The 24,734-nt window shown below is 45.2% G+C and overlaps 3 non-coding genes and 1 pseudogene across 3 annotated transcripts; all 4 read left to right on the top strand.

The window, feature by feature from the left end:
* Positions 1–1,094: 1,094 nt before the first annotated feature.
* Positions 1,095–1,285, top strand: LOC130329056 (U2 spliceosomal RNA). The gene has a single exon (XR_008872874.1). It is a non-coding gene; the product is annotated as a U2 spliceosomal RNA (small nuclear RNA).
* A 2,072-nt stretch (positions 1,286–3,357) lies between these two features.
* LOC130329057 (U2 spliceosomal RNA) lies at positions 3,358–3,548 on the top strand. Its single transcript, XR_008872875.1, has one exon. It is a non-coding gene; the product is annotated as a U2 spliceosomal RNA (small nuclear RNA).
* A 6,910-nt stretch (positions 3,549–10,458) lies between these two features.
* Positions 10,459–10,664, top strand: LOC130329030 (U2 spliceosomal RNA; annotated as a pseudogene).
* A 6,909-nt stretch (positions 10,665–17,573) lies between these two features.
* LOC130329026 (U2 spliceosomal RNA) lies at positions 17,574–17,758 on the top strand. The gene has a single exon (XR_008872859.1). It is a non-coding gene; the product is annotated as a U2 spliceosomal RNA (small nuclear RNA).
* The last annotated feature ends 6,976 nt before the right edge of the window (positions 17,759–24,734 follow it).

Raw genomic sequence — 24,734 nt, forward strand, 5'->3', positions numbered from 1 at the left:
TGAATAAGCATTGCTGCACTGATGGGGTATGCATTAGACGAAAAAAAAGAAGAAAAAGAAGAATAATACGCCCAGAAAAGAGGCGAAAAGGAGAAAAACGTAAAAAAACGTGAAAAAAAAGTAAGAGGAAGAGAAGGGAAAAAAAGGTGGAAATGGGTTTAAAAGTGATTTCGGCGGAGAATATATATATATATATATATATATATATATATATATATATATGCGCACACACACACATAGATATAAACGTATTCTCCGTTGAGATATTGCAGCCGCTGCTGTGTCCAGGCCCAGGAGCCTTAGCACTGTGCTGTGATGTCACTCAATACCACTGACATCACTAGGTGTAAACAACATCTCTCCTTTGCTGTGTATGTGACTATGGAGCTGTTTGGTGATGTCGTCTATTACGGCCTTCATAGAAGCAACAGGAGATTGTTGCATCCATCTTGAACCCTCAGAACTACAGTGCTATGATGTCACTCACTTCCACAGGCCTTGCAGAGTGTAAACAACAACAACCCAGCTTTGTTGTGTATGTAACCAAAGGGATTTGTGATGTCACCTAGAACCTTCACAGCAGCGACAGCTTTATGAGGAGCATCAGCACTGCTCTGCCTGAGCAGAACCATCACCGCCATAGGTTGTCAAATAACCCGGATTTAACCCACACAGGTAAGTCCAATGGGGTGCAGGCATGTCCTCTATGCTTACAGCTTCCCGTGGGTGTTGGTTTGATACCGTTTGGGGACAGCCAAGGAGGCATCTGCAGGCAACAAAGGTAGGTGTGTGCTTGTGTGTGTGTTTCCTATGCAGATCCTAAGCCCAGTGTCACATGCAAGTAGGAGGAGTAAGAAGGGTTCCTGGCAAATCCGGGTTATGGATTGCATTTAAAAAGGCCCCGTGGGAGTGCAATGGGCCCCTGTCTTGCTGCTTAGCAATAATGGTATGGGTTTAGGTTCTGCTGTGTGTACTGGTGGTTGACTGCCCCCCAGCCCAGAGTGTGCATGGAAAATTGTCTGGCAGCCTCCCTGACAGCAAGCAGTGATAGTGCCCATGAAGGGGACCTTGTTGGGCCCGCCCCTTTCACGGTTATCGCTTCTCGGCCTTTTGGCTAAGATCAAGTGTAGTATCTGTTCTTATCAGTTTAATATCTGATACGTCCCCTATCTGGGGACCATATATTAAATGGATTTTTGAGAACGGGGGCCGATTTCGAAGCTTGCTTCCGTCGCCCTATGCATTGACCCGATATGGCAGTATCTTCGGGTACAGTGCACCACCCCCTTACAGGGTTAAAAAGAAAGATTCCTACTTTCATTGCTACCTGCTTGCTGGCTAGCCAGCTAGCCAGCCCTGTGGGCCTTGCTGCTGCTGCAGCCAAAAAACAAAAGGTGGTGCTGCTGCTGCTTCTGCTGCTTCTGCTTCTGCTTGTGTCTGGCCCCTGTTGGAGCGTCCAGGCACAGGACTTCTGCTGCTGCTGACTAAATGGCCTCCTTAATTGGATCATTTGAGTAGCCAGCACACCTGTGCAGGTAGGGCATGACATGATAGGCAGCTGCCTTGATAGCGGGTGGGTGCTGAATGTTCCTAATTGACAAAATAAGATTAATGCTTATGAAGAAATATAAAATCTCATCCCTTCCCCAATATCGCGCCACACCCCTACCCCTTAATTCCCTGGTTGAACGTGATGGACATATGTCTTTTTTCGACCGTACTAACTATGTAACTATGTAACATAACATGGGGGGGGGGGGGGGGGTCTCCTGGCTGTTCACACAGGTGTGTCATTGCTGTACATTGACCATGCATTGCTTCTGTGGTATTGCAAAGGCAAAGACAAATGCTTCCAGCCATCCATTGCACTAATGGATTGGTCATCAGCTGGCTGTCTATGTCCCGCATCAATATAGACCAAAGTACAGAGGGTTAGGCTATGCTATTGTGCACCTACCTGATGCATCAGAAGGTGCGAGGCCCTTGCTAAATTCTGTGCACAGACTTTGAGATCTATGCTTTAGACTGTATCTAAACCTGCTCCAACATGGACTGACATTCTGGCCTACTTTCAGCCGATGCGACTTGTCTGTCGCTGAACAGTCGCTTTTTATGTATTCAGCACCTATGTATAATGTTGTAAAAATGCTCTAGAAGCTAAAGTCGCAGAAATGTCACACATATTTGGCCTGCAACTTTCTGTGCGACAAATTCAGACAGGAAAAATCAGTATAAATCCTTAGAAAATTATCCCCCAGTGTCTCCATCTGCTGGCGGTATTGAATAAGCATTGCTGCACTGATGGGGTATGCATTAGACGAAAAAAAAGAAGAAAAAGAAGAATAATACGCCCAGAAAAGAGGCGAAAAGGAGAAAAACGTAAAAAAACGTGAAAAAAAAGTAAGAGGAAGAGAAGGGAAAAAAAGGTGGAAATGGGTTTAAAAGTGATTTCGGCGGAGAAATATATATATATATATATATATATGCGCACACACACACATAGATATAAACGTATTCTCCGTTGAGATATTGCAGCCGCTGCTGTGTCCAGGCCCAGGAGCCTTAGCACTGTGCTGTGATGTCACTCAATACCACTGACATCACTAGGTGTAAACAACATCTCTCCTTTGCTGTGTATGTGACTATGGAGCTGTTTGGTGATGTCGTCTATTACGGCCTTCATAGAAGCAACAGGAGATTGTTGCATCCATCTTGAACCCTCAGAACTACAGTGCTATGATGTCACTCACTTCCACAGGCCTTGCAGAGTGTAAACAACAACAACCCAGCTTTGTTGTGTATGTAACCAAAGGGATTTGTGATGTCACCTAGAACCTTCACAGCAGCGACAGCTTTATGAGGAGCATCAGCACTGCTCTGCCTGAGCAGAACCATCACCGCCATAGGTTGTCAAATAACCCGGATTTAACCCACACAGGTAAGTCCAATGGGGTGCAGGCATGTCCTCTATGCTTACAGCTTCCCGTGGGTGTTGGTTTGATACCGTTTGGGGACAGCCAAGGAGGCATCTGCAGGCAACAAAGGTAGGTGTGTGCTTGTGTGTGTGTTTCCTATGCAGATCCTAAGCCCAGTGTCACATGCAAGTAGGAGGAGTAAGAAGGGTTCCTGGCAAATCCGGGTTATGGATTGCATTTAAAAAGGCCCCGTGGGAGTGCAATGGGCCCCTGTCTTGCTGCTTAGCAATAATGGTATGGGTTTAGGTTCTGCTGTGTGTACTGGTGGTTGACTGCCCCCCAGCCCAGAGTGTGCATGGAAAATTGTCTGGCAGCCTCCCTGACAGCAAGCAGTGATAGTGCCCATGAAGGGGACCTTGTTGGGCCCGCCCCTTTCACGGTTATCGCTTCTCGGCCTTTTGGCTAAGATCAAGTGTAGTATCTGTTCTTATCAGTTTAATATCTGATACGTCCCCTATCTGGGGACCATATATTAAATGGATTTTTGAGAACGGGGGCCGATTTCGAAGCTTGCTTCCGTCGCCCTATGCATTGACCCGATATGGCAGTATCTTCGGGTACAGTGCACCACCCCCTTACAGGGTTAAAAAGAAAGATTCCTACTTTCATTGCTACCTGCTTGCTGGCTAGCCAGCTAGCCAGCCCTGTGGGCCTTGCTGCTGCTGCAGCCAAAAAACAAAAGGTGGTGCTGCTGCTGCTTCTGCTGCTTCTGCTTCTGCTTGTGTCTGGCCCCTGTTGGAGCGTCCAGGCACAGGACTTCTGCTGCTGCTGACTAAATGGCCTCCTTAATTGGATCATTTGAGTAGCCAGCACACCTGTGCAGGTAGGGCATGACATGATAGGCAGCTGCCTTGATAGCGGGTGGGTGCTGAATGTTCCTAATTGACAAAATAAGATTAATGCTTATGAAGAAATATAAAATCTCATCCCTTCCCCAATATCGCGCCACACCCCTACCCCTTAATTCCCTGGTTGAACGTGATGGACATATGTCTTTTTTCGACCGTACTAACTATGTAACTATGTAACATAACATGGGGGGGGGGGGGGGGTCTCCTGGCTGTTCACACAGGTGTGTCATTGCTGTACATTGACCATGCATTGCTTCTGTGGTATTGCAAAGGCAAAGACAAATGCTTCCAGCCATCCATTGCACTAATGGATTGGTCATCAGCTGGCTGTCTATGTCCCGCATCAATATAGACCAAAGTACAGAGGGTTAGGCTATGCTATTGTGCACCTACCTGATGCATCAGAAGGTGCGAGGCCCTTGCTAAATTCTGTGCACAGACTTTGAGATCTATGCTTTAGACTGTATCTAAACCTGCTCCAACATGGACTGACATTCTGGCCTACTTTCAGCCGATGCGACTTGTCTGTCGCTGAACAGTCGCTTTTTATGTATTCAGCACCTATGTATAATGTTGTAAAAATGCTCTAGAAGCTAAAGTCGCAGAAATGTCACACATATTTGGCCTGCAACTTTCTGTGCGACAAATTCAGACAGGAAAAATCAGTATAAATCCTTAGAAAATTATCCCCCAGTGTCTCCATCTGCTGGCGGTATTGAATAAGCATTGCTGCACTGATGGGGTATGCATTAGACGAAAAAAAAGAAGAAAAAGAAGAATAATACGCCCAGAAAAGAGGCGAAAAGGAGAAAAACGTAAAAAAACGTGAAAAAAAAGTAAGAGGAAGAGAAGGGAAAAAAAGGTGGAAATGGGTTTAAAAGTGATTTCGGCGGAGAAATATATATATATATATATATATATATATATATATATATATATATATGCGCACACACACACATAGATATAAACGTATTCTCCGTTGAGATATTGCAGCCGCTGCTGTGTCCAGGCCCAGGAGCCTTAGCACTGTGCTGTGATGTCACTCAATACCACTGACATCACTAGGTGTAAACAACATCTCTCCTTTGCTGTGTATGTGACTATGGAGCTGTTTGGTGATGTCGTCTATTACGGCCTTCATAGAAGCAACAGGAGATTGTTGCATCCATCTTGAACCCTCAGAACTACAGTGCTATGATGTCACTCACTTCCACAGGCCTTGCAGAGTGTAAACAACAACAACCCAGCTTTGTTGTGTATGTAACCAAAGGGATTTGTGATGTCACCTAGAACCTTCACAGCAGCGACAGCTTTATGAGGAGCATCAGCACTGCTCTGCCTGAGCAGAACCATCACCGCCATAGGTTGTCAAATAACCCGGATTTAACCCACACAGGTAAGTCCAATGGGGTGCAGGCATGTCCTCTATGCTTACAGCTTCCCGTGGGTGTTGGTTTGATACCGTTTGGGGACAGCCAAGGAGGCATCTGCAGGCAACAAAGGTAGGTGTGTGCTTGTGTGTGTGTTTCCTATGCAGATCCTAAGCCCAGTGTCACATGCAAGTAGGAGGAGTAAGAAGGGTTCCTGGCAAATCCGGGTTATGGATTGCATTTAAAAAGGCCCCGTGGGAGTGCAATGGGCCCCTGTCTTGCTGCTTAGCAATAATGGTATGGGTTTAGGTTCTGCTGTGTGTACTGGTGGTTGACTGCCCCCCAGCCCAGAGTGTGCATGGAAAATTGTCTGGCAGCCTCCCTGACAGCAAGCAGTGATAGTGCCCATGAAGGGGACCTTGTTGGGCCCGCCCCTTTCACGGTTATCGCTTCTCGGCCTTTTGGCTCCGATCAAGTGTAAACTTGGTCTGGGTCAGGGGTGCGGGTGTTCTGCTGAGCAGGAATCCGGAGTGGTGATCTTACTGTGGAATCGACAGACAAGAGAAGAACAATGGCTGGAAAGGAATACCTCCCTGCGATTGAGAAGACTGTACGTTTTGTGGTGGAAACTTCTGACCGGGGTAAGAATCGGATTGAGTACATTGGACATGAACTTGTGGAGAAATTGGGCGGTTTTGGCATGGATAGTTTGTTCTGTGTGCAAGAGAATAGGAAGCAAGGAATATATGATGTGTCCTTCATCTATGAAGCTGATTGCCAGAACTTCTATGAATGTTTGAAAAGAAATGCCAATAACCCTGTCTTGGAAAATGTAAAGTTTTTTCCTCTGTTTGAGATGGGAGTGAAGACTCTGTTTGTACATATGTACAATCCGTTCTTAGACCCGGATATGATTAAGAACTTTCTAAGTATCTACTGTGAAAGTGTCCAAGGGGGAGTGAAGCAAACTAGTAGTTTGGGTGTGTTTAATGGCACATGGAAGTTTTTTGTAAAACTGAAGCTGGATCCTGGGAGCATTGGTGGAGTGAAACACCCACCGGCCAATTTTTCAATCGCTGGAAACCGGGGTTATGTCTATTATTATGGCCAGCCATTGTTTTGCCGTGATTGTTTGCTGTTTGGACATGTTAAAGAGGCTTGTCCAGGTAATAAGAAGTGCCGAAATTGTAAAATGCCAGGGCATGAGGCGGGAGCTTGTCCACAGCCCAGAACTTGTGATCTTTGTGGCCTTGTTGGACATGTGTATAGAAATTGTCCGGAGGTGGCTAAGAGGGAGAAGGAGAAAGAGGCCAGAAAAGATTTGGCAATTAAAAAAAGGGAAAAGGCAAAGGCAGACATGGCAGAAAAGAGTGTGATTGCTAGCATTATTGAGAAAGCAACGGTGGTGGAAGAGAAGGTGCAGGAGGAGATTGAAGAGGAGATGGAGGAGGAGGTGAGAATTGAAGAGGTGCCTAGTCCTCAGGTGTCTGGCACTCAAAAAGTTGAATGGTCGAATTCAGAAGAGGAAAGTGCTAAAGAGAGAGAGGAAGATCTTTTTCGTCCCCCACGGAAGGCGGCGAGAGGTGCCAGTGGTGAAAAGATGGAGCAGACGGTGGTGGAGACGAGTAATCGTTTTGCCGCAATATCTGAGGGTGAAATGGATAAATGCATTGGAGAAGAAACTTCTCCCTCGACACTGAGCCGTAAAGTTCATTAACTCTCTTCTAGGTTTTTTTCTTCCTATGGGTTGTTATTTGATTTGATATGTCTTTTTCGGTTAGTTTGTCAAATGTTAGAGTCTTTAAAAATAAGAATAGAAGAGCGGCCATTCTGGAGGAATTGGCAGGAACTAATAATGACATAATTTGTCTACAGGAATGTGGATTGGATTTTCCTCCAAAAAAGGAGGAGTGGAGATATGGACCAGCAGTGTGGTCTTGCTCTAATGTAAATAGAAATGATGGAGTTGGGGTTTTGTTTAGGAATAATAAGTTTAAAGTTTGTAGTCAAATGGTGTTAAGGGAAGGAAGGTGTGTGTTGGTGGAGGTTGGGTTACATGGGTTTAAGTTTAAGTTAATTAATGTTTATGCACCTGTGAATAAGGAGGAGAGGGTGGGTTTGTTTGAAATAATTAAGGGTTTTTTGTCTGGGAAGGAACCAGTGTTGTTAGTAGGTGATTTCAACTGTGAGATTGGGAGGGATGCGGATGTTTCTGGAAATATGCTTAAGAGTATGGTGAGTGATTTCAAGTTAAGAGATGTGGTTGAAGTGTGTGGTGTGAATCCTGTGTTAGCAACATATCATGCTGAGAGTGGAAGGAGTGAGTCAAGATTAGATATGTGTTTTGTGTCCAAAATGATAGGATGTATGTGGTATAAGCAAGAGAGAGTGATTTATTCTGATCATGAGCGTGTGAGTTGTGGTTTGGTGTTGGATGAGATTTGCATAAGTGGGAGGGGTTACTGGAAGCTTAATGTGAAACTGTTGGATGAAAAGGAGGTATATGATAGGTATATTAAGAAGTATAAGTTATGGTGTGAGAAGAAAAAAGAATTTTTGGATTTATTGTGTTGGTGGGAGTGGGTTAAAGAAAGAACTAAGGTTTTTTTCAAGAGGGAAGGTTATAAAAGGAAAGCTAGGGAAAGAAAGAAGTATGAATGGCTGAATAAAAGGTTGGGGTTTCTCATTAAGTTGAAAAAGAAGGGATGGAGAGTGGATGGTAAGATTGATGCTGTGAAAAGAGATATAAAGGATTGGTTGAATGAAAGAGGAAAAGAGTTAATGTACCGAGCAAAAGTGGACAAATTGGAGAAGGATGAAAAGTGTTCAAGATATTTTTTTAAGAAAGTGATTGGGAGAAAGGATGATTTAGTGAGTGTGTATGATAAGGATGGTGGTTTGGTGAGAGGCAAAGCTGTACTGAATGTGGTGAAAGAGTTTTATGAGGACTTATATGCAGTCAAACAGTGTGATAGGGGTTTGGCTGAGGAAGTGCTGGAAGTGATTGATAAGAAGGTAGATTGTAATGAGTATGAGAGTTTAATGAGAGAGATTGGAATGGAAGAAATTAAAAGGACGGTTGATAGTATGGCTAAAAATAAGACTCCTGGAGAGGATGGGTTGCCGGCTGAGTTTTATGTGAAATTGTGGGATGTACTGAAGGATGATATGGAGAGTATCTTTAAGTATATGTGGGCTAATGGAAGATTGGTGGAAAGTATGAAGAGTGGGATAGTGGTTTTGATTTATAAGAAAGGGGATGTGAATGATGTAAGGAATTGGAGGCCGATAACTTTGTTGAATGTGGATTATAAAATATTTGCAAAGCTGATTACAAATAGAATGAGGGACGTGATAGAGCAAGTGATTGGGGAGGAGCAAGTGTGTGGTGTGCCAGGAAGAAGAATTAGTGAGAATTTGTGTTTGTTGAGAGATATATTGTGGGATGGTATGTGTAGAAAGCAGGTGGTTCGTGTGTTGTCAATTGATTTTGAAAAAGCTTTTGACCGTTTGTCGCATGGGTTTTTGTTTAAGGTGCTAGTTAAAATGGGGTTTCCAGGTGATTTTGTGAATATTGTGAGAATGTTATATAAGGAAGTGTATAGTAAGATTCTGATTAATGGATGGATGACTGAGGAGATTAAAGTATGTTCAGGGGTGAGACAGGGATGTCCCTTGTCACCTATTGCTTTTATTTGTGCTATGGAACCATTATTAGAATTATTGCGTAAGGATAAATGTGTGAGAGGTGTGAGAGTTCCGGGGGGTCGTGGTAAAGAGGTTAAAGTGTTGGCTTATATGGATGATGTATGTGTGGTAAGTGAATCTGTTGCGGCTGTAAGAAGATCCAAGTTATTGGTAAGTCTGTTTTGTGGTGCGTCTGGTTTTAAGGTCAATTGGGGAAAGAGTGAATATAAATGTTTTGGTGGTGTGACTCAGAGTGAGGATGTTGGTATGGAAGGGGTGGAAGGGCCTATTCAGGTGTTGGGGGTGAAGATGGATGAACGGTTGGATGGTAGAAATAGTTGGGAGGATGTGGGGAAGAGAGTGCAAAAGAAATTGAATTTTTGGAGGTTGAGAGAGTTGTCAATGGTTGGTAAGGTTATGATAGTGAAGAGTGTGATTTTGCCAATACTGTTATATGTTGCTGTTGTGTTTCCGCCAAGTTATATGGTTTTGCGAAAGGTGAAAAGAATGTTATTTGTGTTTTTGTGGGGTACAAAGATGGAAAGAGTTAAGAGAGAGATTGTAATGAAAGATGGTAAAAATGGAGGAATGGACTTTCCGAATGTTGATGTGTATCTGGGTGTGAATATTGTTTTTGCTTTGAAAAGAATGATGGGAGGTGAAAAGAGTTGTGCATGTATGGTGAGATATTTGGGTGGCAGTGTGTTATGTAAATTGGGTTGGTTGGAAAGAGATTTGAGAGTGCCTTATGCTTTTGTGTGTCCTAGTTGGTATGTATATGTGGTGAAATTTTTGGAGAATTATAGGTTGATTGGTGTGGGTCCAGAAGTGTTTGTGAGTAAAAAGAGTATGATTGGGTACATTAAAAAAGACGAAGTTGAATGTTCAATTAATATGGTGAGAGCTGTAGATGTGGGGAGAGTGTGGAAGAGTATAATGACTGTTGGAGTAACAAATAGACAACGTGAGATAGTATGGCAGAGTTTGCATGGTGCATTACCGGTAAGAGAATTTCAAAGAAATAGAGGGATTGGAAGGTATGAGAGGTGTCCAAGAGATGAGTGTGATGGGATTGAGAGTGTGATGCATGTATTTTGGAATTGTGAAATGGCGCAAGGTGTGTGGAAAGGGATGAGATTGCTGTTTAAAGAATTGACTGGTATAAGGTATATGTCGTATGATGTGGTTATGTTTGGACTTGGTATGGTAGGGAGAGATAAGGAAAGGGTTTTTTTTGTGTTGCTTGCCATTATTAAAGAAGTACTTTGGGATGTTAGGAATTTATGTGTATTCAAAAGAAAAAACGTGTCGGTGGAGGGTTGTATTAAGATGATTCTAGATAGGTTATATGTTGTTTATTTGTGTGATAGGAAGAATTTGGGGGATAAGGATGCTGAGGGGATATGGAAGTTTTTGAAATGGAGATATCTTGTAAGTTTGTAATTGGTGATGGTATTTATGTTTGTTTGAAATTGAAAATAAAAAGAAAGACCTAATGATGAGTTGGACTTTACTTCAGAAAGTCTAAGTGACGAAGTATGGAGTTGGATTTTGATGTTTTAATGTCCAAACCTGAAGGTTTAAAAAAAAAAAAAAAAAAAAAAAAAAAAAAAAAAAAAAAAAAAAAATCTGTTCTTATCAGTTTAATATCTGATACGTCCCCTATCTGGGGACCATATATTAAATGGATTTTTGAGAACGGGGGCCGATTTCGAAGCTTGCTTCCGTCGCCCTATGCATTGACCCGATATGGCAGTATCTTCGGGTACAGTGCACCACCCCCTTACAGGGTTAAAAAGAAAGATTCCTACTTTCATTGCTACCTGCTTGCTGGCTAGCCAGCTAGCCAGCCCTGTGGGCCTTGCTGCTGCTGCAGCCAAAAAACAAAAGGTGGTGCTGCTGCTGCTTCTGCTGCTTCTGCTTCTGCTTGTGTCTGGCCCCTGTTGGAGCGTCCAGGCACAGGACTTCTGCTGCTGCTGACTAAATGGCCTCCTTAATTGGATCATTTGAGTAGCCAGCACACCTGTGCAGGTAGGGCATGACATGATAGGCAGCTGCCTTGATAGCGGGTGGGTGCTGAATGTTCCTAATTGACAAAATAAGATTAATGCTTATGAAGAAATATAAAATCTCATCCCTTCCCCAATATCGCGCCACACCCCTACCCCTTAATTCCCTGGTTGAACGTGATGGACATATGTCTTTTTTCGACCGTACTAACTATGTAACTATGTAACATAACATGGGGGGGGGGGGGGGGTCTCCTGGCTGTTCACACAGGTGTGTCATTGCTGTACATTGACCATGCATTGCTTCTGTGGTATTGCAAAGGCAAAGACAAATGCTTCCAGCCATCCATTGCACTAATGGATTGGTCATTAGCTGGCTGTCTATGTCCCGCATCAATATAGACCAAAGTACAGAGGGTTAGGCTATGCTATTGTGCACCTACCTGATGCATCAGAAGGTGCGAGGCCCTTGCTAAATTCTGTGCACAGACTTTGAGATCTATGCTTTAGACTGTATCTAAACCTGCTCCAACATGGACTGACATTCTGGCCTACTTTCAGCCGATGCGACTTGTCTGTCGCTGAACAGTCGCTTTTTATGTATTCAGCACCTATGTATAATGTTGTAAAAATGCTCTAGAAGCTAAAGTCGCAGAAATGTCACACATATTTGGCCTGCAACTTTCTGTGCGACAAATTCAGACAGGAAAAATCAGTATAAATCCTTAGAAAATTATCCCCCAGTGTCTCCATCTGCTGGCGGTATTGAATAAGCATTGCTGCACTGATGGGGTATGCATTAGACGAAAAAAAAGAAGAAAAAGAAGAATAATACGCCCAGAAAAGAGGCGAAAAGGAGAAAAACGTAAAAAAACGTGAAAAAAAAGTAAGAGGAAGAGAAGGGAAAAAAAGGTGGAAATGGGTTTAAAAGTGATTTCGGCGGAGAAATATATATATATATATATATATATATATATATATATATATATATATGCGCACACACACACATAGATATAAACGTATTCTCCGTTGAGATATTGCAGCCGCTGCTGTGTCCAGGCCCAGGAGCCTTAGCACTGTGCTGTGATGTCACTCAATACCACTGACATCACTAGGTGTAAACAACATCTCTCCTTTGCTGTGTATGTGACTATGGAGCTGTTTGGTGATGTCGTCTATTACGGCCTTCATAGAAGCAACAGGAGATTGTTGCATCCATCTTGAACCCTCAGAACTACAGTGCTATGATGTCACTCACTTCCACAGGCCTTGCAGAGTGTAAACAACAACAACCCAGCTTTGTTGTGTATGTAACCAAAGGGATTTGTGATGTCACCTAGAACCTTCACAGCAGCGACAGCTTTATGAGGAGCATCAGCACTGCTCTGCCTGAGCAGAACCATCACCGCCATAGGTTGTCAAATAACCCGGATTTAACCCACACAGGTAAGTCCAATGGGGTGCAGGCATGTCCTCTATGCTTACAGCTTCCCGTGGGTGTTGGTTTGATACCGTTTGGGGACAGCCAAGGAGGCATCTGCAGGCAACAAAGGTAGGTGTGTGCTTGTGTGTGTGTTTCCTATGCAGATCCTAAGCCCAGTGTCACATGCAAGTAGGAGGAGTAAGAAGGGTTCCTGGCAAATCCGGGTTATGGATTGCATTTAAAAAGGCCCCGTGGGAGTGCAATGGGCCCCTGTCTTGCTGCTTAGCAATAATGGTATGGGTTTAGGTTCTGCTGTGTGTACTGGTGGTTGACTGCCCCCCAGCCCAGAGTGTGCATGGAAAATTGTCTGACAGCCTCCCTGACAGCAAGCAGTGATAGTGCCCATGAAGGGGACCTTGTTGGGCCCGCCCCTTTCACGGTTATCGCTTCTCGGCCTTTTGGCTAAGATCAAGTGTAAACTTGGTCTGGGTCAGGGGTGCGGGTGTTCTGCTGAGCAGGAATCCGGAGTGGTGATCTTACTGTGGAATCGACAGACAAGAGAAGAACAATGGCTGGAAAGGAATACCTCCCTGCGATTGAGAAGACTGTACGTTTTGTGGTGGAAACTTCTGACCGGGGTAAGAATCGGATTGAGTACATTGGACATGAACTTGTGGAGAAATTGGGCGGTTTTGGCATGGATAGTTTGTTCTGTGTGCAAGAGAATAGGAAGCAAGGAATATATGATGTGTCCTTCATCTATGAAGCTGATTGCCAGAACTTCTATGAATGTTTGAAAAGAAATGCCAATAACCCTGTCTTGGAAAATGTAAAGTTTTTTCCTTTGTTTGAGATGGGAGTGAAGACTCTGTTTGTACATATGTACAATCCGTTCTTAGACCCGGATATGATTAAGAACTTTCTAAGTATCTACTGTGAAAGTGTCCAAGGGGGAGTGAAGCAAACTAGTAGTTTGGGTGTGTTTAATGGCACATGGAAGTTTTTTGTAAAACTGAAGCTGGATCCTGGGAGCATTGGTGGAGTGAAACACCCACCGGCCAATTTTTCAATCGCTGGAAACCGGGGTTATGTCTATTATTATGGCCAGCCATTGTTTTGCCGTGATTGTTTGCTGTTTGGACATGTTAAAGAGGCTTGTCCAGGTAATAAGAAGTGCCGAAATTGTAAAATGCCAGGGCATGAGGCGGGAGCTTGTCCACAGCCCAGAACTTGTGATCTTTGTGGCCTTGTTGGACATGTGTATAGAAATTGTCCGGAGGTGGCTAAGAGGGAGAAGGAGAAAGAGGCCAGAAAAGATTTGGCAATTAAAAAAAGGGAAAAGGCAAAGGCAGACATGGCAGAAAAGAGTGTGATTGCTAGCATTATTGAGAAAGCAACGGTGGTGGAAGAGAAGGTGCAGGAGGAGATTGAAGAGGAGATGGAGGAGGAGGTGAGAATTGAAGAGGTGCCTAGTCCTCAGGTGTCTGGCACTCAAAAAGTTGAATGGTCGAATTCAGAAGAGGAAAGTGCTAAAGAGAGAGAGGAAGATCTTTTTCGTCCCCCACGGAAGGCGGCGAGAGGTGCCAGTGGTGAAAAGATGGAGCAGACGGTGGTGGAGACGAGTAATCGTTTTGCCGCAATATCTGAGGGTGAAATGGATAAATGCATTGGAGAAGAAACTTCTCCCTCGACACTGAGCCGTAAAGTTCATTAACTCTCTTCTAGGTTTTTTCTTCCTATGGGTTGTTATTTGATTTGATATGTCTTTTTCGGTTAGTTTGTCAAATGTTAGAGTCTTTAAAAATAAGAATAGAAGAGCGGCCATTCTGGAGGAATTGGCAGGAACTAATAATGACATAATTTGTCTACAGGAATGTGGATTGGATTTTCCTCCAAAAAAGGAGGAGTGGAGATATGGACCAGCAGTGTGGTCTTGCTCTAATGTAAATAGAAATGATGGAGTTGGAGTTTTGTTTAGGAATAATAAGTTTAAAGTTTGTAGTCAAATGGTGTTAAGGGAAGGAAGGTGTGTGTTGGTGGAGGTTGGGTTACATGGGTTTAAGTTTAAGTTAATTAATGTTTATGCACCTGTGAATAAGGAGGAGAGGGTGGGTTTGTTTGAAATAATTAAGGGTTTTTTGTCTGGGAAGGAACCAGTGTTGTTAGTAGGTGATTTCAACTGTGAGATTGGGAGGGATGCGGATGTTTCTGGAAATATGCTTAAGAGTATGGTGAGTGATTTCAAGTTAAGAGATGTGGTTGAAGTGTGTGGTGTGAATCCTGTGTTAGCAACATATCATGCTGAGAGTGGAAGGAGTGAGTCAAGATTAGATATGTGTTTTGTGTCCAAAATGATAGGATGTATGTGGTATAAGCAAGAGAGAGTGATTTATTCTGATCATGAGCGTGTGAGTTGTGGTTTGGTGTTGGATGAGATTTGCATAAGTGGGAGGGGTTACTGGAAGCTTAATGTGAAACTGTTGGATGAAAAGGAGGTATATGATAGGTATATTAAGAAGTATAAGTTATGGTGTGAGAAGAAAAAAGAATTTTTGGATTTATTGTGTTGGTGGGAGTGGGTTAAAGAAAGAACTAAGGTTTTTTTCAAGAGGGAAGGTTATAAAAGGAAAGCTAGGGAAAGAAAGAAGTATGAATGGCTGAATAAAAGGTTGGGGTTTCTCATTAAGTTGAAAAAGAAGGGATGGAGAGTGGATGGTAAGATTGATGCTGTGAAAAGAGATATAAAGGATTGGTTGAATGAAAGAGGAAAAGAGTTAATGTACCGAGCAAAAGTGGACAAATTGGAGAAGGATGAAAAGTGTTCAAGATATTTTTTTAAGAAAGTGATTGGGAGAAAGGATGATTTAGTGAGTGTGTATGATAAGGATGGTGGTTTGGTGAGAGGCAAAGCTGTACTGAATGTGGTGAAAGAGTTTTATGAGGACTTATATGCAGTCAAACAGTGTGATAGGGGTTTGGCTGAGGAAGTGCTGGAAGTGATTGATAAGAAGGTAGATTGTAATGAGTATGAGAGTTTAATGAGAGAGATTGGAATGGAAGAAATTAAAAGGACGGTTGATAGTATGGCTAAAAATAAGACTCCTGGAGAGGATGGGTTGCCGGCTGAGTTTTATGTGAAATTGTGGGATGTACTGAAGGATGATATGGAGAGTATCTTTAAGTATATGTGGGCTAATGGAAGATTGGTGGAAAGTATGAAGAGTGGGATAGTGGTTTTGATTTATAAGAAAGGGGATGTGAATGATGTAAGGAATTGGAGGCCGATAACTTTGTTGAATGTGGATTATAAAATATTTGCAAAGCTGATTACAAATAGAATGAGGGACGTGATAGAGCAAGTGATTGGGGAGGAGCAAGTGTGTGGTGTGCCAGGAAGAAGAATTAGTGAGAATTTGTGTTTGTTGAGAGATATATTGTGGGATGGTATGTGTAGAAAGCAGGTGGTTCGTGTGTTGTCAATTGATTTTGAAAAAGCTTTTGACCGTTTGTCGCATGGGTTTTTGTTTAAGGTGCTAGTTAAAATGGGGTTTCCAGGTGATTTTGTGAATATTGTGAGAATGTTGTATAAGGAAGTGTATAGTAAGATTCTGATTAATGGATGGATGACTGAGGAGATTAAAGTATGTTCAGGGGTGAGACAGGGATGTCCCTTGTCACCTATTGCTTTTATTTGTGCTATGGAACCATTATTAGAATTATTGCGTAAGGATAAATGTGTGAGAGGTGTGAGAGTTCCGGGGGGTCGTGGTAAAGAGGTTAAAGTGTTGGCTTATATGGATGATGTATGTGTGGTAAGTGAATCTGTTGCGGCTGTAAGAAGATCCAAGTTATTGGTAAGTCTGTTTTGTGGTGCGTCTGGTTTTAAGGTCAATTGGGGAAAGAGTGAATATAAATGTTTTGGTGGTGTGACTCAGAGTGAGGATGTTGGTATGGAAGGGGTGGAAGGGCCTATTCAGGTGTTGGGGGTGAAGATGGATGAACGGTTGGATGGTAGAAATAGTTGGGAGGATGTGGGGAAGAGAGTGCAAAAGAAATTGAATTTTTGGAGGTTGAGAGAGTTGTCAATGGTTGGTAAGGTTATGATAGTGAAGAGTGTGATTTTGCCAATACTGTTATATGTTGCTGTTGTGTTTCCGCCAAGTTATATGGTTTTGCGAAAGGTGAAAAGAATGTTATTTGTGTTTTTGTGGGGTACAAAGATGGAAAGAGTTAAGAGAGAGATTGTAATGAAAGATGGTAAAAATGGAGGAATGGACTTTCCGAATGTTGATGTGTATCTGGGTGTGAATATTGTTTTTGCTTTGAAAAGAATGATGGGAGGTGAAAAGAGTTGTGCATGTATGGTGAGATATTTGGGTGGCAGTGTGTTATGTAAATTGGGTTGGTTGGAAAGAGATTTGAGAGTGCCTTATGCTTTTGTGTGTCCTAGTTGGTATGTATATGTGGTGAAATTTTTGGAGAATTATAGGTTGATTGGTGTGGGTCCAGAAGTGTTTGTGAGTAAAAAGAGTATGATTGGGTACATTAAAAAAGACGAAGTTGAATGTTCAATTAATATGGTGAGAGCTGTAGATGTGGGGAGAGTGTGGAAGAGTATAATGACTGTTGGAGTAACAAATAGACAACGTGAGATAGTATGGCAGAGTTTGCATGGTGCGTTACCGGTAAGAGAATTTCAAAGAAATAGAGGGATTGGAAGGTATGAGAGGTGTCCAAGAGATGGGTGTGATGGGATTGAGAGTGTGATGCATGTATTTTGGAATTGTGAAATGGCGCAAGGTGTGTGGAAAGGGATGAGTTTGCTGTTTAAAGAATTGACTGGTATAAGGTATATGTCGTATGATGTGGTTATGTTTGGACTTAGTATGGTAGGGAGAGATAAGGAAAGGGTTTTTTTTGTGTTGCTTGCCATTATTAAAGAAGTACTTTGGGATGTTAGGAATTTATGTGTATTCAAAAGAAAAAACGTGTCGGTGGAGGGTTGTATTAAGATGATTCTAGATAGGTTATATGTTGTTTATTTGTGTGATAGGAAGAATTTGGGGGATAAGGATGCTGAGGGGATATGGAAGTTTTTGAAATGGAGATATCTTGTAAGTTTGTAATTGGTGATGGTATTTATGTTTGTTTGAAATTGAAAATAAAAAGAAAGACCTAATGATGAGTTGGACTTTACTACAGAAAGTCTAAGTGACGAAGTATGGAGTTGGATTTTGATGTTTTAATGTCCAAACCTGAAGGTTTAAAAAAAAAAAAAAAAAAAAAAAAATCTGTTCTTATCAGTTTAATATCTGATACGTCCCCTATCTGGGGACCATATATTAAATGGATTTTTGAGAACGGGGGCCGATTTCGAAGCTTGCTTCCGTCGCCCTATGCATTGACCCGATATGGCAGTATCTTCGGGTACAGTGCACCACCCCCTTACAGGGTTAAAAAGAAAGATTCCTACTTTCATTGCTACCTGCTTGCTGGCTAGCCAGCTAGCCAGCCCTGTGGGCCTTGCTGCTGCTGCAGCCAAAAAACAAAAGGTGGTGCTGCTGCTGCTTCTGCTGCTTCTGCTTCTGCTTGTGTCTGGCCCCTGTTGGAGCGTCCAGGCACAGGACTTCTGCTGCTGCTGACTAAATGGCCTCCTTAATTGGATCATTTGAGTAGCCAGCACACCTGTGCAGGTAGGGCATGACATGATAGGCAGCTGCCTTGATAGCGGGTGGGTGCTGAATGTTCCTGTTACGCCGAGCGCTCCGGGTCCCCGCTCCTCCCCGGAGCGCTCGCTTCACTCTCCCCGCGGCAGCGCTCCGGTCACGTCCTCTGACCCGGGGCGCTGCGATTCCGCTGCCAGCCGGGATGCGATTCGCGATGCGGGTAGCGCCCGCTCGCGATGCGCACCCCGGCTCCCCTACCTGACTCGCTCTCCGTCTGTTCTGTCCCGGCGCGCGCGGCCCCGCTCCCTAGGGCGCGCGCGCGCCGGGTCTCTGCGATTTAAAGGGCCACTGCGCCGCTGATTGGCGCAGTGGTTCCAATTAGTGTTCACACCTGTGCACTTCCCTATATCACCTCACTTCCCCTTCACTCCCTCGCCGGATCTTGTTGCCTTAGTGCCAGTGAAAGCGTTCCTTGTGTGTTCCTTGCCTGTGTTTCCAGACCTTCTGCCGTTGCCCCTGACTACGATCCTTGCTGCCTGCCCCGACCTTCTGCTACGTCCGACCTTGCTTTTGCCTACTCCCTTGTACCGCGCCTATCTTCAGCAGCCAGAGAGGTGAGCCGTTGCTAGTGGATACGACCTGGTCACTACCGCCGCAGCAAGACCATCCCGCTTTGCGGCGGGCTCTGGTGAAAACCAGTAGTGGCTTAGAACCGGTCCACTAGCACGGTCCACGCCAATCCCTCTCTGGCACAGAGGATCCACTACCTGCCAGCCGGCATCGTGACAGTAGATCCGGCCATGGATCCCGCTGAAGTTCCTCTGCCAGTTGTCGCTGACCTCACCACGGTGGTCGCCCAGCAGTCACAACAGATAGCGCAACAAGGCCAACAGCTGTCTCAACTGACCGTTATGCTACAACAGTTACTACCACAGCTTCAGCAGTCATCTCCTCTGCCAGCTCCTGCACCTCCTCCGCAGCGAGTGGCCGCTCCTGGGATACGCTTATCCTTGCCGGATAAATTTGATGGGGACTCTAAGTTTTGCCGTGGCTTTCTTTCCCAATGTTCCCTGCATCTGGAGATGATGTCGGACCTGTTTCCCACTGAAAGGTCTAAGGTGGCTTTCGTAGTCAGCCTTCTGTCTGAAAAAGCCCTGTCATGGGCCACACCGCTCTGGGACCGCAATGACCCCGTCACTGCCTCTGTACACTCCTTCTTCTCGGAAATCCGAAGTGTCTTTGAGGAACCTGCCCGAGCCTCTTCTGCTGAGACTGCCCTGTTGAACCTGGTCCAGGGTAATTCTTCCGTTGGCGTGTATGCCGTACAATTCCGTACTCTTGCTTCAGAATTGTCCTGGAATAATGAGGCCCTCTGCGCGACCTTCAAAAAAGGCCTATCCAGCAACATTAAAGATGTTCTGGCCGCACGAGAAATTCCTGCTAATCTACATGAACTTATTCACCTAGCCACTCGCATTGACATGCGTTTTTCCGAAAGGCGTCAGGAACTCCGCCAAGATATGGACTCTGTTCGCACGAGGCGTTTCTTCTCCTCGGCTCCTCTCTCCTCTGGTCCCCTGCAATCTGTTCCTGTGCCTCCCGCCGTGGAGGCTATGCAGGTCGACCGGTCTCGCCTGACACCTCAAGAGAGGACACGACGCCGTATGGAGAACCTCTGCCTGTACTGTGCTAGTACCGAACACTTCCTGAGAGATTGTCCTATCCGTCCTCCCCGCCTGGAAAGACGTACGCTGACTCCGCACAAAGGTGAGACAGTCCTTGATGTCTACTCAGCTTCTCCACGTCTTACTGTGCCTGTGCGGATGTCTGCCTCTGCCTTCTCCTTCTCTACAGTGGCCTTCTTGGACTCTGGATCTGCAGGAAATTTTATTTTGGCCTCTCTCGTCAACAGGTTCAACATCCCGGTGACCAGTCTCGCCAGACCCCTCTACATCAATTGTGTAAATAATGAAAGATTGGACTGTACCATACGTTTCCGCACGGAGCCCCTTCTTATGAGCATCGGATCTCATCATGAGAGGATTGAACTTTTGGTCCTCCCCAATTGCACCTCGGAAATTCTCCTTGGACTTCCCTGGCTTCAACTTCATTCCCCTACCCTGGATTGGTCCACTGGGGAGATCAAGAGTTGGGGGTCCTCTTGTTCCAAGAACTGTCTAAAACCGGTTCCCAGTAACCCTTGCCGTAACTCTGTGGTTCCTCCAGTAACCGGTCTCCCTAAGGCCTATATGGACTTCGCGGATGTTTTCTGCAAAAAACAAGCTGAGACTCTACCTCCTCACAGGCCTTATGATTGCCCTATCGACCTCCTCCCGGGCACTACTCCACCCCGGGGCAGAATTTATCCTCTCTCTGCCCCAGAGACTCTTGCCATGTCCGAATACGTCCAGGAGAATCTAAAAAAGGGCTTTATCCGTAAATCCTCCTCTCCTGCCGGAGCCGGATTTTTCTTTGTGTCCAAAAAGGATGGCTCCCTACGTCCTTGCATTGACTACCGCGGTCTTAATAAAATCACGGTTAAGAACCGCTACCCCTTACCCCTCATCTCTGAACTCTTTGATCGCCTCCAAGGTGCCCACATCTTCACTAAATTGGACTTAAGAGGCGCCTATAACCTCATCCGCATCAGAGAGGGGGACGAGTGGAAAACGGCATTTAACACCAGAGATGGACACTTTGAGTATCTGGTCATGCCCTTTGGACTGTGCAACGCCCCTGCCGTCTTCCAAGACTTTGTCAATGAAATTTTTCGTGATCTGTTATACTCCTGTGTTGTTGTATATCTGGACGATATCCTAATTTTTTCTGCCAATCTAGAAGAACACCGCCAGCATGTCCGTATGGTTCTTCAGAGACTTCGTGACAACCAACTCTATGCCAAAATTGAGAAATGTCTGTTTGAATGCCAATCTCTTCCTTTTCTAGGATATTTGGTCTCTGGCCAGGGACTACAGATGGATCCAGACAAACTCTCTGCCGTCTTAGATTGGCCACGCCCCTCCGGACTCCGTGCTATCCAACGCTTTTTGGGGTTCGCCAATTATTACAGGCAATTTATTCCACATTTTTCTACCATTGTGGCTCCTATCGTGGCTTTAACCAAAAAAAATGCTGATCCCAAGTCCTGGCCTCCTCAAGCAGAAGACGCCTTTAAACGACTCAAGTCTGCCTTTTCTTCGGCTCCCGTCCTCTCCAGACCTGACCCTTCCAAACCCTTCCTATTGGAGGTTGATGCCTCCTCAGTGGGAGCTGGAGCTGTTCTTCTACAAAAAAATTCTTCCGGGCATGCTGTCACTTGTGGTTTTTTCTCTAGGACCTTCTCTCCAGCGGAGAGGAACTACTCCATCGGGGATCGAGAGCTTCTAGCCATTAAATTAGCACTTGAGGAATGGAGGCATCTGCTGGAGGGATCAAGTTCTCCTGTTATTATCTACACCGACCACAAGAACCTCTCCTACCTCCAGTCTGCCCAACGGCTGAATCCTCGCCAGGCCCGGTGGTCTCTGTTCTTTGCCCGATTTAATTTTGAGATTCACTTTCGTCCTGCCGATAAGAACATTAGGGCCGATGCTCTCTCTCGTTCCTCGGATGCCTCAGAAGTTGAACTCTCTCCGCAACACATCATTCCACCTGACTGCCTGATCTCCACTTCTCCTGCCTCCATCAGGCAGACTCCTCCAGGAAAGACCTTTGTTTCTCCTCGCCAACGCCTCGGAATCCTCAAATGGGGTCACTCCTCCCATCTCGCAGGTCATGCGGGTATCAAGAAATCTGTGCAACTCATCTCCCGCTTCTATTGGTGGCCGACTCTGGAGACGGATGTTGTGGACTTTGTGCGAGCCTGCACTATCTGTGCCCGGGATAAGACTCCTCGCCAGAAGCCCGCTGGTTTTCTTCATCCTCTGCCTGTCCCCGAACAGCCTTGGTCTCTGATTGGTATGGATTTTATTACTGATTTACCCCCTTCCCGTGGCAACACTGTTATTTGGGTGGTCGTTGATCGATTCTCCAAAATGGCACATTTCATCCCTCTTCCTGGTCTTCCTTCTGCGCCTCAGTTGGTTAAACAATTTTTTGTACACATTTTTCGTCTTCACGGATTGCCTACGCAGATTGTCTCGGATAGAGGCGTCCAATTCGTGTCTAAATTCTGGAGGGCTCTCTGTAAACAACTCAAGATTAAATTAAATTTTTCTTCTGCATATCATCCCCAGTCCAATGGACAAGTAGAAAGGATTAACCAGATCTTGGGTGATTATTTGCGACATTTTGTTTCCTCCCGCCAGGATGACTGGGCAGATCTCCTCCCATGGGCCGAATTCTCGTATAACTTCAGGGTCTCTGAGTCTTCCTCCAAATCCCCATTTTTCGTGGTGTACGGCCGTCACCCTCTTCCCCCCCTCCCTACTCCCTTGCCCTCTGGTCTGCCCGCTGTGGATGAAATTTCTCGTGACCTTTCCATCATATGGAGAGAGACCCAAAATTCTCTCTTACAGGCTTCATCACGCATGAAGAAGTTCGCGGATAAGAAAAGAAGAGCTCCCCCCGTTTTTTCCCCTGGAGACAAGGTATGGCTCTCCGCTAAATATGTCCGCTTCCGTGTCCCTAGCTACAAGTTGGGACCACGCTATCTTGGTCCTTTCAAAATTTTGTGTCAAATTAATCCTGTCTCTTATAAACTTCTTCTTCCTCCCTCTCTTCGTATCCCTAATGCCTTTCACGTCTCTCTTCTCAAACCACTCATCCTCAACCGTTTTTCTCCCAAGTCTGTTCCTCCCACTCCTGTTTCCGGCTCCTCGGACATCTTCTCGGTCAAAGAAATTTTAGCTGCCAAAAAGGTCAGAGGGCGAAATTTTTTTTTAGTGGACTGGGAGGGTTGTGGTCCTGAAGAGAGATCCTGGGAACCTGAGGACAACATCCTAGACAAAAGTCTGCTCCTCAGGTTCTCAGGCTCTAAGAAGAGGGGGAGACCCAAGGGGGGGGGTACTGTTACGCCGAGCGCTCCGGGTCCCCGCTCCTCCCCGGAGCGCTCGCTTCACTCTCCCCGCGGCAGCGCTCCGGTCACGTCCTCTGACCCGGGGCGCTGCGATTCCGCTGCCAGCCGGGATGCGATTCGCGATGCGGGTAGCGCCCGCTCGCGATGCGCACCCCGGCTCCCCTACCTGACTCGCTCTCCGTCTGTTCTGTCCCGGCGCGCGCGGCCCCGCTCCCTAGGGCGCGCGCGCGCCGGGTCTCTGCGATTTAAAGGGCCACTGCGCCGCTGATTGGCGCAGTGGTTCCAATTAGTGTTCACACCTGTGCACTTCCCTATATCACCTCACTTCCCCTTCACTCCCTCGCCGGATCTTGTTGCCTTAGTGCCAGTGAAAGCGTTCCTTGTGTGTTCCTTGCCTGTGTTTCCAGACCTTCTGCCGTTGCCCCTGACTACGATCCTTGCTGCCTGCCCCGACCTTCTGCTACGTCCGACCTTGCTTTTGCCTACTCCCTTGTACCGCGCCTATCTTCAGCAGCCAGAGAGGTGAGCCGTTGCTAGTGGATACGACCTGGTCACTACCGCCGCAGCAAGACCATCCCGCTTTGCGGCGGGCTCTGGTGAAAACCAGTAGTGGCTTAGAACCGGTCCACTAGCACGGTCCACGCCAATCCCTCTCTGGCACAGAGGATCCACTACCTGCCAGCCGGCATCGTGACAGTTCCTAATTGACAAAATAAGATTAATGCTTATGAAGAAATATAAAATCTCATCCCTTCCCCAATATCGCGCCACACCCCTACCCCTTAATTCCCTGGTTGAACGTGATGGACATATGTCTTTTTTCGACCGTACTAACTATGTAACTATGTAACATAACATGGGGGGGGGGGGGGGGGTCTCCTGGCTGTTCACACAGGTGTGTCATTGCTGTACATTGACCATGCATTGCTTCTGTGGTATTGCAAAGGCAAAGACAAATGCTTCCAGCCATCCATTGCACTAATGGATTGGTCATCAGCTGGCTGTCTATGTCCCGCATCAATATAGACCAAAGTACAGAGGGTTAGGCTATGCTATTGTGCACCTACCTGATGCATCAGAAGGTGCGAGGCCCTTGCTAAATTCTGTGCACAGACTTTGAGATCTATGCTTTAGACTGTATCTAAACCTGCTCCAACATGGACTGACATTCTGGCCTACTTTCAGCCGATGCGACTTGTCTGTCGCTGAACAGTCGCTTTTTATGTATTCAGCACCTATGTATAATGTTGTAAAAATGCTCTAGAAGCTAAAGTCGCAGAAATGTCACACATATTTGGCCTGCAACTTTCTGTGCGACAAATTCAGACAGGAAAAATCAGTATAAATCCTTAGAAAATTATCCCCCAGTGTCTCCATCTGCTGGCGGTATTGAATAAGCATTGCTGCACTGATGGGGTATGCATTAGACGAAAAAAAAGAAGAAAAAGAAGAATAATACGCCCAGAAAAGAGGCGAAAAGGAGAAAAACGTAAAAAAACGTGAAAAAAAAGTAAGAGGAAGAGAGGGGAAAAAAAGGTGGAAATGGGTTTAAAAGTGATTTCGTCGGAGAAATATATATATATATATATATATATATATATATATATATATATATGCGCACACACACACATAGATATAAACGTATTCTCCGTTGAGATATTGCAGCCGCTGCTGTGTCCAGGCCCAGGAGTCTTAGCACTGTGCTGTGATGTCACTCAATACCACTGACATCACTA

Source organism: Hyla sarda, unplaced genomic scaffold (genome assembly GCF_029499605.1).
Source record: "Hyla sarda isolate aHylSar1 unplaced genomic scaffold, aHylSar1.hap1 scaffold_315, whole genome shotgun sequence".
Lineage (NCBI taxonomy): Eukaryota > Metazoa > Chordata > Amphibia > Anura > Hylidae > Hyla > Hyla sarda.